Source organism: Pygoscelis adeliae, unplaced genomic scaffold (assembly GCF_000699105.1).
Source record: "Pygoscelis adeliae isolate BGI_AS28 unplaced genomic scaffold, ASM69910v1 Scaffold95, whole genome shotgun sequence".
Taxonomy (NCBI): domain Eukaryota; kingdom Metazoa; phylum Chordata; class Aves; order Sphenisciformes; family Spheniscidae; genus Pygoscelis; species Pygoscelis adeliae.
Window position 1 is genome coordinate 296,275 of NW_008824869.1, and position 13,171 is coordinate 309,445.

Below are 13,171 nucleotides of genomic sequence, written 5' to 3' on the forward strand. Positions count from 1 at the left end.
TCTGATATGACTTCTTTATTCTTCCAGTTGTCTTCTTAACACTGAGGCTTTCAGAAAAAGCAAATGGTCAGTTCAGTGGGTAAGGATGTGCTGCGTTAAGGATGCTAAGGAGGGTTATGAACTTGTGTGGAGTTTGATTGTAGAATAATGGAATACAGCAGCTTCTTTTCAATATTTTATATGTTCTTCTTTAAGAAAAATAATTACTTGCATTATGGATAACGTGAAGTACAAAATGAAATGGTAACATGCAGATACACTTGTATATGTATTGTGCTAGGCTTTGAACTGGAAAATATGAAAAAAAACTCTTCCCTCTCAAAAAAATCCCCCAAACAATAAAAAACCCAAGCCAAAACCAAGCCAAACAACAATAAAAAGGGGAACCACTTTAATTTGCATCTGCTGATCTGCCATCGTATCATGATTAATACACTAGAAACAGTTCTAGACTGGGACATAATATTGGCAGAACTGCAGCCATGTGAGATACTTAAAAGCATGCCATGGATTTCAGTCATGTTTCATCACCTCTTATCTCTCTAATTCTGCCACTTTTCCAGGTTGTTGGGATGAAGTTATCGGATGTCTACCCTGAGACCTCTAATTAATGACCACTTAGGGAATTTGGTTGGCTAGGCCTGGTTTAATTACATTTTCTAGCTAAAACTTCAGAGGGCATTCTGATTGAGATTCAGGTGTCACTTGGATAACAAACTTCAGTATTTTGACAACAACCTAAACAGATATAGAAATTATTTATTTTACATACTGTCTTTTTGGAAAATTCACTCCATTAGGTGTTCACACACCCACACAGTTAGTAAAGGAGGCTGTAAAATCTCTGCATATATCAAGACAGTGGTATTTCTAGCATGTGGACCAAAGCTTTCAGGAAATAGGGAGTGCTTTTGGAATCAGCATGGCCTTTCTAGTACGATCCTGTAAGGGGATCCTCAGTTGCTGTGGGCTGTGAAGCTGCTGCGTAGAAACCTCAGGTGAGTTTGTACGTGTATCATCACAGCTTTCAGAGCTTCTTAATGCTTTTGATTAAGGCAGCCCCTACAGCAGTCTGTTATCCTCCAGGCATAAAAGTAGGTTGAAGTCACCTTTTGCACACTATCCCTGGACCGGGAGGTATACCATGCTTCCCCGGGCACAGAAACTTAGCTGGTGGTTTTGAGCAGCACAGATGCTGCTGTCAAAATAAAATCAGTCTGAATTAGTTTCTCTGACTGTGCAGGGCATGCAACTCAACTAATACTTTGTTATTACTTACATGCTTGTTAATTCAAAATGTTCAGGCATGAACTACAGAAGGACCTGGCAAATTCTGCACAGAGAAAAGCTGGGGTATATAGTTTAAAAACTTGAGGCTGTAGCATAGCAGCTCTGTCCCTTGAGAGTGTTTCCGATTTAATTTAAAACATGTTTATCAAAGTACTTTTTCCCAAGTAGAATTTTGTGCTAGAGGGGTTTGAAGGACACCATCCTCAGGGCTGTCCACCTGAAGAAAGTGAGTGCTGGATGGTACAGCACAGTTCTTGTGTCGTGAGGCAAAGGGCTGCTCTGTAGGGTCCTATGGAAAATGGACATATTTTAGTATCATGAATATCTGCTTGTCCAACCCAGCTGCAGGTTTCCAGGCTATGATCCAGTGGCACCAGTGCTGCCTCCTAGCACATTCAGCCAGCTAGCTCCCTCCAACAACCTCAGCCATCACTTGTTTCTGCTGTGACAGGGGGCATATCTGAAAAGTGAGGATACCTGAGCAAATGTCCTAACACAACTGCCAAAATCAGTCTCTGTGTATTTATTAGTGTGTCTCTCTGTGTATTTATTAGTTTGTAACATCAGGTGACTGAGGCTTTCTGACTAAGCTTATTCTCCACCTGAGATCTACTAGTATAAATGTGAAAGAATTGAAAGAATAGTTTAAGCTTCCATTTCATGAAAAGGGAATTTTTGCATTTCAACAAAAAGGATTACAAAACATTGTTCTCAAAATCTGATAAGCTGATATTCAGAGTATTCTGAGAGTCTGATATTTAGTCTCAGTTTCCCAGATGTGCTACCAGATTCCTTAATGAACCTGGCAAACCATGTGTTTTCTATCACTGAGTGTCTATTTTTCATTTTCATTTTTTACTGCTTGATAAAGGTGGTAGTGAGACATACTGGAGTTGGTGTTTTTTCTCTAGTTATGGTGTCTACTCTATTGTAAAATGGCACCTTCAAATGTTGCTCAGGAATTTTTTTTGGTATTAAAATCTAAACAGTACTTTAAATTGTTTCCAGAAGTTTACAGGTTCACATGCATAATGTGGTCAACATAATGGCCAGCATAAACAGATACTTTTTTTCCGGCTCAAAGAGAGAAACCAGGCTTTGAAAACCTGTTAGAAAGGCTACTTTTAGAACCTGGTGGTGTGCTGCAACACAGCTGACCCTGCACTAGCTGGGATGGGGTCCTCTCATTCTGCATTGCTGTGACCCACAGTGAACATCCTGTGTCTCCAATGGGAGGGAAGAAGAGAAAAGAGGCGGAGAGGACTGTAAACCAGCCCGTTCCTGCCCTGGAAAAGAAAGACGTTCTAATTCTCAGCAATCTCTCATTAAAAATGGCATGTCTCATTTTATTACTGATTTGTTTAGCAGTGAAAATGTATGCAGTGCTTTACAAAAACCAGCATGAGCATCTCTTGCCCATTGGCTTCTAGGCAGCAGAGGACTACCATTCCCTGTTTTCCTATTCTGCTACATGGAGATAAGAAGTGTCAGATCATGAAACCGTGCTTTCAAAAATGTTATCAAAAGTAAAAAGTTTATTTCCTCATTGCAAAGTGTCCTGTTCTTCGACTTCTGACTCTTGTTACAGGTCTCAGTCAGACAGACTAGACAAGGCATCTGTGTAAAAAGGTCACGATCAAAATCATATCACGCCAAAATTGAGCAGCTCTATCACAATATAGTTTTCTAAATAAAAGGTTTTCTAGATAAAATGTGTATTTACTCCCTACAGCAGCTCAATAATTTCTCTTCATTAAAAAGATGCTTAATACTGTGAAGCAACATATTATAGAAATCATTGTATTATGTAGCATGTGCAATATACAACAAAACTGAGAGCTGACTGCACTGCAGTTGGACAATGCAGGTCTTTTTGCAGTCAGAATGATTGCTATTTAATTACTTGTTTCCAGAGAAAAGGGGAACTCATCAGTTTGCACATTTGTGTATAAAAAATCTAAAAAGGTGAGGGGATTGGATTTTTTTTTTAACACCATCTTGGAAGAAAATTGACGTTTTCACTCATATTAAAAAGACAGTTTCAGTTGTTTAAGAATTTTTTTTTTCCCCTTAGACATGTTTTCTACTTTAATCCAAGGAAAATAATTTTGATATTAGCAGAACATGTGACTTTCTTTCTGGCTCAAAAAACTATGACACATTAAAATGTGTCAGCACAGTGTTAAACTTGCCATGTTAACCTAAAAGTGAAGAGCCAATATAGACATGCACTCATATTATCAGTGTTTGCTTGTTTGTGATTACGTTTAAATTCTTTCACTGCCTGTCTCACTGGCTCGAGGAAAGGTAGTGGTGCCTTGTTTACAAAAGCAATAATATCTAGCTAGTTTCTCATTACAAAAACACACAAAGCAATTTCATTTTGTTTGTTAAAAATGAGTTCTAGTAATATGTGAAAAGTTTCCCAAAAATTTCCTCTCAATTAAAAGAATTAATGGAGCTGAAACAAAAGAAAAAATATTTCTATAAGCTAGGACGTGCATTTAACATTTACATGAAGCAAGATTATCCCTTTGTCTTCAAGTAAAGTGCTAATGTAATGGCAATCAAAAGATAATAGATGCCATGATCACCATGAAAAAAAATTTGGTCTATTATAGGCAGTGGCATTTTTGCAGTATGGTTACTGTATAGATGCCTAATGCAGGGTAAGATATTTTACTGTGACCCCATTTCATACAATAGAAAGACCATATCTTTTTAAGGATTAAAGTATATCCAGCTGCATCTCTAAGGCCATCCATACATAACAGCCTGAGCAAGGTGTTTTGTTTAAAAGAAAATGTCATAAATACATATCTATGATTTTGTATTTAAGAAATTTTAAACGCTGTTCATAATAAGTATTTGGGGGCATTTTTAAAGAAAACTTCCTGAAATACAGTAAATCTGCTATGTGCATGAGTAATATAACAGATTCCAGTTACGTGGCATTCAATTGCACCATTTTCTAGGATAAAAACCCAGTTCCCCTGTTGAGAGATCAGTCAAATGGGCATTGGGAACAGGACCTGGCACTGAGAGCCAAAAGGAGGAAAAAGAAGAGTGGGTCCTTTCCACCCTTCCCCTAGCCACGTGGCAGCTTTCTTCCAACCATTAACCAGTGACCTCGAGCAGAAACAGCTGCCTTGGCCCCTTTTGAGGGCGGGGGGGGATTTTGATGCTGTAGCTACACAATCAGTGACTCAGGGCCATCGCAACTGAAAAGACTACATAAATCAATAAATCATCTGTAGACAAAGTATAAACCATTGCATAACTTACAGTGAAATTATAAACTTATTGCACGTTTAATGATATAAGACTGCAAAATATATTCCCCATTATAACCCAGATATTTTTATTCTTGTCTCTTGCTTCCTTTAGAACATACTTCTAAAAAAAAATCCTAAACAGATAAGGGTGGCAGGCTGATTTGTGTGCCTATCTTTTATACACTTCTGTGTTTATGGTAGGACTAATACTCTGGAGTAGCACAATAAGGCAAAGAGCAGATGTGACATATGAAAGTATGATAAACTTTTGGGATGGGTTTTGGCAACAATCATACTTGTTGGATAGTGAGATTATGCCTTTATTAGGCCTGAATCTTTTTGACTCCATAGACAAGGAACTGGCCTTAATTTTCAATGTAGGTGGTTTTACAGGTTGGGGAGCCTTTTTCTTCTTTTGCTTCACATTCATTTGGCATATCTTGACATTCACAAGCTCATGCTCTAGCATTCAATAGTTCATACCTATGGAGGAAAAAAGAGACTAGTGCCTTTCTATTGCAGGGAATACAACCATATGTATTGGATTGTGTGGGGGCAATACAAAACTTATCCTTTGGTATGCCCCAAATATATCTGTATACCTGCATTAATCAAAGCATGCAGAAAGGTATCACTCACCGGCTGTGTAACACAGTTCAACTTCGAAGAACTGTATGACTGCCCTGCACCCTGCTTCCCCCACCCTGTGGCCTCCTGCACGTCTCCTTTCTGTGCACTTTAAATAGCGACAGAGCAACTGAGTCCTGCAGGTGCCACTGAGATCAGGCAGCCTTTCTGCAGAGACACCTCTCATCCCTGCTCTGCAGGTTCCCTTGCTGCAGACTCCCGTGCTCCAAATACACCTTCTGGCTCTGAAAGACTTGCTTTCAAATTTAGCCAAAATCCCATTTTTGTCGCTGCCACTAGAGGGATCTGTGCAGTTCGCTCTCTCCTCCTGTTCTCCTTTCTTGTCCCAAACTGGAAGGAAGGCCAGAGCAATCTTACCTCACTACTGCATTTTCTTTCTTTCTTTTTTTGTTTGTTTATTGTATTCTCTCTTGAGTCTGATAATACAGTGTACATTATTTATATTTTTGTTTCCTGTAAGTTAGCTTAAAAACATTAGAGCTAAATGATACCTATTCATCAATTATTAATTCTTGATTTATGCCTGTGGCACCTGGGGTTCCCATCCAAACACAAGCCAGGATTTCTTATGCTCTGAGGTTAGACAGAACTGCGCATTCTTCCTATAGTTTTGGTCCTGTCATTAACAAATGACAATTTGGTAATTACTCATTAGTTACTTAAGTATAGAATTTAAAAAAAAAATATATTTCTGTGCACATGTAAATGGCATGAAAATTACTTTTTCAAATTTACATCCTGGGGGAAAAAAACACAAGGTAGCTCTTCAGATATGATGGGAAAGGATGAGTGATTAACATATAGTGATTATGAAAGTGGATCTTGGTATTTTTCATCCTGTGCTACATCACAAGAAATGCAGTTCAAGTCAGGGGCTTTTTCTAAAAATTTTTTTGGAAACATTTGAAGTATGTATTTTTGATGCATGATCGAAAGGGTTTTTTTTAATGGTAATCAAATTAATCAGAGAGGAGGGGTAAAAAATTGAAAAATTATTAAAATGGTTTTGAAATTGTCAGGGAACACTTCAGCTGTCACTACTACAGTGGTAGCATTGTTTGAGGGAGCTGGTAAGAGCAGAAAAGCTTCAACATTTCCTTGTTTGAAACTTCTTGCAGGTCAATAGTGACTGAAAATAATTACATTGGATTGCAGCCTCAGTCCAGTTCCTAGTGGACAAGTGTCCATGTCACAAAATCCACCATTACAATTGGCAATAGTTGGCAGGCTCAGCAGAGAAGCCAAGGATTGAATGGGCATGGAAATTAAACTATTCTCCTGCCCCTAATTGTGGTCCTTTCAAGTCATCGTTGAGGAACATTGTTTGGGAAAAGTTGCACAGCTGTTGGCAGTGCTGAACATGCCCTGTGGATAAACATAGCATTTCCATCTCCAAGGTCTTAATGTGGCACATTCTGTAGCCTTAAAAGTCACACCAAAGCGGGGGGAAAAGACATTTCTTTTTTTTCTCTGTTATAGTAGTAGTATTTGCTTAAAAAAATAAAACCCACAGCTGAAATGAAGAATAATGTCCTTCTTCCAAAATACTTACTACCCTGTCGTCAAATATATTAATTAAAAGAATGGAGGAATGGTGGGTTTTATTTTTTTTTTATGAATCCAGTGTTATTATTTCTATCACTATGTACTTTGGTAGAAAAGTGATCACGTTGCTTAAATGGATTACTTAAATATGGGTTACCTTGCTTACATATGGCACTGGTGGCCTAATTGATATGCTGGGACTCTTGTGCTCAAGGACATGGCTGGAGCCATGGGACAGTATGGGAATCAGACAATCATTGATTTCTCGTGGATTTCAATAGGAACTTTTGCTTAACACCTGATAATAAAAATTGTTCTAGTCTAATTCTAATTGGAACTTGACATAAAAAAAAAAAATCATATGAGCACTATCAATTTTAGTTTTCCCTTCCATAGAAAGAGTAATATTTGTCTACTGTTTTTTTCAATGGGGTTGGAAGACATAAGTAAATAAAGTATGTCAACCTCCAGCACACTCAACAACTGCAGCAGTTTCTAGTCTTTTGAGGGGAGGACTGTTCACTTTTCTTTTTAGTGAAGAGTAAGAGGTGTATAATATGGCTTTTCTTAATACTGGCTTATTTTAGTGTGTTTCAGCTCAGGTGATTTGCCTTCTGGAATGTTTTTTTTAGGATGAACCTCAATGGGAGACACCTCTTTAAAGAAAGTACCTGAAAGACTATCTTTCACCAGGTACCTCAGCTTTACATAGGATTAATATTTTAGTGACAGATAGTATCAGACTATTTAGGTAACTATGGTCTAGATCAAGAGGCAAATTCTCTCCATTTTTTTTTTTTGTTTTGGTTTAGTTTTTTTAATGCTGTTTAAAAGCTAATAAGTATGGGTACACCCTGAAATGCTGTTCACTGTAGCCTGTGTAGATTCAATTTTTGCAACAGTGGGAAGTGAAAGGTAACACATATGATTTTGTGCCTTTCACTGTGGGACCACTGCAGCTGCATTGCTGCTTGAGTTCATCTTACCAAACTCAGAATTGGAAACTGGTGACAGTTTCAAATGTCTTTTTAGCAGATTTAGAAATTTACATATCTGTGGGTAGTTCTTAAGCTTTCCTGTTTACCCCCACCATTTCTTTCAAATCTGTAATCAGATAATCAACTATTTGGCTCTCTGGTCTGAGTACACAGATGGAATCTGGCTACAGGATTGATGCGTTGATGCACATGGACCCTGGGAAAGCACAGAGGCTAAGTTTGCACTATGAAATGAAGTTCTTGGTAGAAATGAATCTGGAAATTTTCTGTGCTGATTCTCTATAGTAGTGCTGCCAATTCGCAATGTCTTTGTAAACTTTGTTAGGTACTGCTTTTAGTGATGTATTTCCTTCTTCCATCTAAAGAACTTAATTTCTTGCAGTTACACTATATTTGCCAAAGTAATTATATCAATGCTCTGAAGACTGGTCAGTGACCCCAGTGTGCCAAGCACATATGTTATTGCTGTACTCTTGGCAATAATAAGCATACAATTGCTGTTCTGCTCTGGAAGCATTATGCCTTTTTGGTTATTTTTTTATTGGGCACGTGAGAGCATTCATATTTTTCTAATGTCTTGCTTATTTATAACAGAACAATTAAATTTATAATCTGCAGCTTTTAATGATACAATAATATATCAAGAAGTTTGCAAGTGACTTGTGGAACCAACTTCTAATTGAAATCAAGATTCTCAGTGTTTGTGGCATAGAAGCCTGAAGCAAAACACAAAATGAAAATAAAAATTTAAGGGTTTTTTTTCTTTTTGAAAATGTGTGATTTCTTGCTTCTTGTTAGATACCAAGTATAGAATCACCTGACATATAATCGCTGAGCTTCATGCATGGTCTGAAAAGAAAAGTTTTCTAAAGTAAATAATCAGAGAGAAGCTTATTTCAAAGCCTACCTGGGCAAGTCTACAAGCCTTAATAAACAGCAGCAGCAGGCCTCTATGGGACTTTGGTTAATTCAGTTTTCAGTGCCCCTGATTGCAGGTTCACTTTTAGCATTGAGACAGAGCCCATGCCAGAGTATCTTAAAGACTTGCTGTAATCAACTGGAATTCAATGTTAAATCCTCCGAGACACCCAGTTCTTCCGCAAGGTCTCCAACATGCTGCAGCAGCTGTACTCCTGCAGCACATCCAAGGGACCGAAGGCACAAGGTAGCTACCTTTTCCCAGAGCTCATGCAGATGAGCCACAGTTGTTCCAACCAAACCAACTAGACCAATGTTTTCATCATTGAGTACTTATACACCTCAGTTATAACACCAAGTTAATTGGTGTTTAACAACATAGTTGTAGTAGTTTAGTGTAGTTGAATATCAGTAGTCTACCTCCTTTTCTGATACCCAAATTTACTTTTATTTTTTCCTTTTTTTGCCCTTTTGGTTCATCATATGCCCACAGAAGCTTAATAATCATGTTCTGATGCACAGGGTTCAGTGCTTGCTGCCACTGTGGTTTGGGTTGGTTTGGGGGGGGGTGGAGGGGTTGCCTCTTCTGTGTAGTCTCTCAAGAAATATTTTTGAGAAGCACACATTTGTAATCCATATAAAGAAAAAAATTGGTTTTCATGTTCACGTTTGAGAGCTAGACAGAGAGTTGAGGAAGATGAGAGAGAACTGTGATCTGAAAAAGAAAGACATGCTCTTCAGCCTTATGTCAACTGTAGTACAGCTGTTTTCTTGACCTTCCCTGATGTAGATGGCTTAAGATAATTTTCAGGTCTTTGATCTGTCCCCATTATTGCGCAAAGTTTATATCTGCTGGCAATAAAGATTTAAAATTGTTTAAATATCTGAAATTGTGTTATATTCTTCTTGAAGAAGTACTAATGTTGAAGGATGAAAACTGAAACTTCTGTAGTAGGAAGACAGTTATCTCAAAAGGCTGGTAACAGAACAGAAATTTCTTACACAATTTTATCTGTGTGATGTTGACTGAATGTAGTGCTAAGCTGACAGTACAAACACAGTTCTTCATGGACACAGGTATGCATCATAAAATACTGTTATCATACTTGGTCCTAATCAGCACCTTTCATAAACGGCCCTCCCATGCACTCCTCTACTGCCCTTTTTCAGCATTGCTTGCTTTGGGCTCAACTTGACTATACCTGATATTTTTTGTTCGTGAATGAGATAAACATTTTATTAGACTCTAAGGTCTATGCTTTATTGTCCTCTTGTGCTCCATCTGACAAGACCAGGCGATTAATTATATAATAGACCCCTGCATGTTCCTCTCTTTTCTTTTGTCTGGTAATACAAGAATTGTTCCTGCATGAAATCGAATCTCTGGAAGACCTATTAAGGCAGAACTCTGCCTCCATCTAAAGAGGTATTTTAGTGAAACTACTCTGTGACATCAGATATAGCATTTGCTAAGGTTTTAGGATAGAAATTAACATTTCTTTTCTAATTTTCTAGAGCCATGTATTTCTTTAGAATGCTAACAAAGGGAACTGTGTATTCCTTTTTACTTGATCTTTTGCAAGGAGTTGTTGACATTTTACGCACAATGCTCCATCCACACACACTGGACAACACACATTTGTGATCTTTTTTCCCTCCTCAAATATAGGAGGAACTGCTGCATCTCAACAATTGCTATGTGCTCTGTACCTAAGAAAATTGGTGATTCTCTATATCGCCATAAAGTTATTGCTGGCAAATGATGGCAATTTAATTTGTAACCTATAAACATGTATATAGCACAGTGTAAGTGCCTTGGCTCTTATGTCTTTTTATCCATTTGCTCTGAGCAACAAACATACTAATGGTGTTGTTGCTTCACTTATATTTGTACTACTGTCCTCTATTAATGATCATATCTATTCAGACAAACATATACTTATTAATGATTTGGACAATATATAGACAAATGGTCATAAAATATGATAACAAATGGGTGAAAATAAAGGTTGTCTATAGTTTGCATGGTTTACTCTGAGAATAAGAAAACCTGATAATGGATGATGGGATTTGCTAAGGAAGCTAGAAATTGAAGTGCCCATCAACTGTGGGATGTTAATAGAAATTAGGCACTTAATATTTCTATTTATTCCTTATTTATTTTGAATATTTTTTGAATTTATTTCTTTTAATATTCCTAATTTATTTTTAAAAGCTTAGTGGTAACATTTAAAATCAGTTCACTAAGAAACTAACTATTACATTATAAAAAGTTTTTCTCATCATAAAAAAAATCCATATTTGCTGATTTAATTTGCACTTATTTTATAGAATAACTTTTTTATTTATTATAGTCTATCTATAACAAACCATGTTAAATCTTTGAGAAAAAAAATCAATATTTAAAATATATAGATGGATAATCCCACCAACTTCTTATGGATATTGACCAGCACAATAGAAAAAGATATTTACAGTCTCAGAAATGATAATGGTGTATATCCCCAATGTAACAGCAGAATGCAAAAAGGAAAGATAAAACCCAAAGCACCCAATGAATTTGAAAAAGCCCATTTTGCTTCTAGTTCTATTATTTCAAAGGTTAAAACATTGAAATTATGTATGGCAGATGAGTCCTTAGTAAAGTGGAAGACATTTTCTGTTCTGATCATTCTCATTCCTTTGTGCAACTTCCTAAAGGTTTTCACTGAATACAGTTTCATATTTGACTTTCTTCTTCAGGCATGGCAACTTATGTCAAAGATCAGAAAAGCCACTGACTTTGTCAATAAGACATTTTGAAGGCACTTGCATAATTAGAAGACAGTGTCAGCAAAATTAGATTAGTGAAGAACAGTGGTAGGGAACTTGTATTTGTTTAATTGGATTGGCCAAGTCGTATTGAGACCATGACATCCATCATATGGTCCTCTGTATTATTTTTTCATATCTCAGATGTCATGCATACTATCATGAAGTTAGTCAACTGCCTATTGTTGTGAACATCAACTTTTCAGCATCATTTACTCTGTAGCTTCTTTGATGGAGTTTCTGCAGACTATGATGATTTGCAGCTCCACTGTGATGTTTATGGGCTCAATAAAGAAAAGGTTCTAAAAAGATTATGGGCACTGAAAAAGGAAATACAACCTTTTCTGCAGGAGCACAGAGCAGAACAGACTAAACATTTTTGGAATTTCTTGCCTGCCACAAACAGATGATGATTCCCCATAGACATTCTTACTCATTTTATACCCTCAACAAAAGTCTTTAGGGCTTGAATAAAATTTTCAGATATATAACAAGCTATCTTCTCTTTACACAAGAAGTTTGATGTTTAGTGGCAAGATCTTGGAAGACAGGGAATGTCTTATTTTCAAACTTTAAGGAGCCGCAAGACATAATTGTAACTGATATTTAGGCCTAGCTTTCACTAGAGGTATCAGTGAGCTAATGTAGACTTCAGATGTTCCTTTACTCCACAAGTGATGCTTGTCCGGTAGTAGTTGCAACTGGAGAGACAGATCAGGGAAGGACTTAAAAACTTATCCTGCTACAGATGTAGTTACTTTCAGGTGATTTGAAATTTAAATTGCAGTTGCTTGTAGCAGTCTGACTGTGTAAGTTTCTTGCACCATGCTTTCAAGTCTTTATATATTTTACTGAAAAAAAACCCATTATATCGCTTCTTTTATCTTCTGATATTTAGTCAAAGCAGTTATGGGAGACTACAATAGCTAGATTTACCTCCTGCATCATCCACAGTTATGCTAGTCAAGTTCTTTTGTGCTGCGTTTATAATACACAGTGCCGTGAAGCAAGGAAATCAGTTTTGACCTTCCTTTCCACACTGACTGGAAGAAGGAAAAAAAGCCTTTACTTGTGAACCGAATTATTGTGGAATATTTTTGAGATAAGCTGCAACCAAATGTGTTTTTGCAGAGTCTGTTTTCTGGATACAGTCATATTTAAATGGATCGGGTTATTCATAAGATTGTTGGCAAAGTTACATTGAGTTTCCTAAGCTGTGATGTAATTTGAACGGCCAGCACAGTGGTCCTGAAGGTTGTATGGTCATTTTCACGAAAGGTCATGCCTATGTTAAAGGTTTTATGTGCAAGGTTCTCAGTGATCCCTATCTTCTTGAATCGGGCGTAGCAGAAGTAGCTAGAGGAAAGGTGGTGGGACCAAGATATCATAGAATCACAGAATGGTTTGGGTTGGAAGAGACCTTAAAGATCATCTACTTCCAACCTCCCTGCCATGGGCAGGCACACCTTCTACTAGACGTGGCCTTGAACACTTCCAGGGATGGGGCATCCACAACTTCTCTGGGCAACCTGTTCCAGTGCCTCACCACTCTCATAGTGAAGAATTTCTTCCTTATATCCAATCTAAATCTTCCCTCTTTCAGTTTAAAGCCATTATCCCTTGTCCTATCACTACATGCCCTTGTAAAAAGTCCCTCTCCAGCTTTCTTGTAGGCCCCCTTCAGGT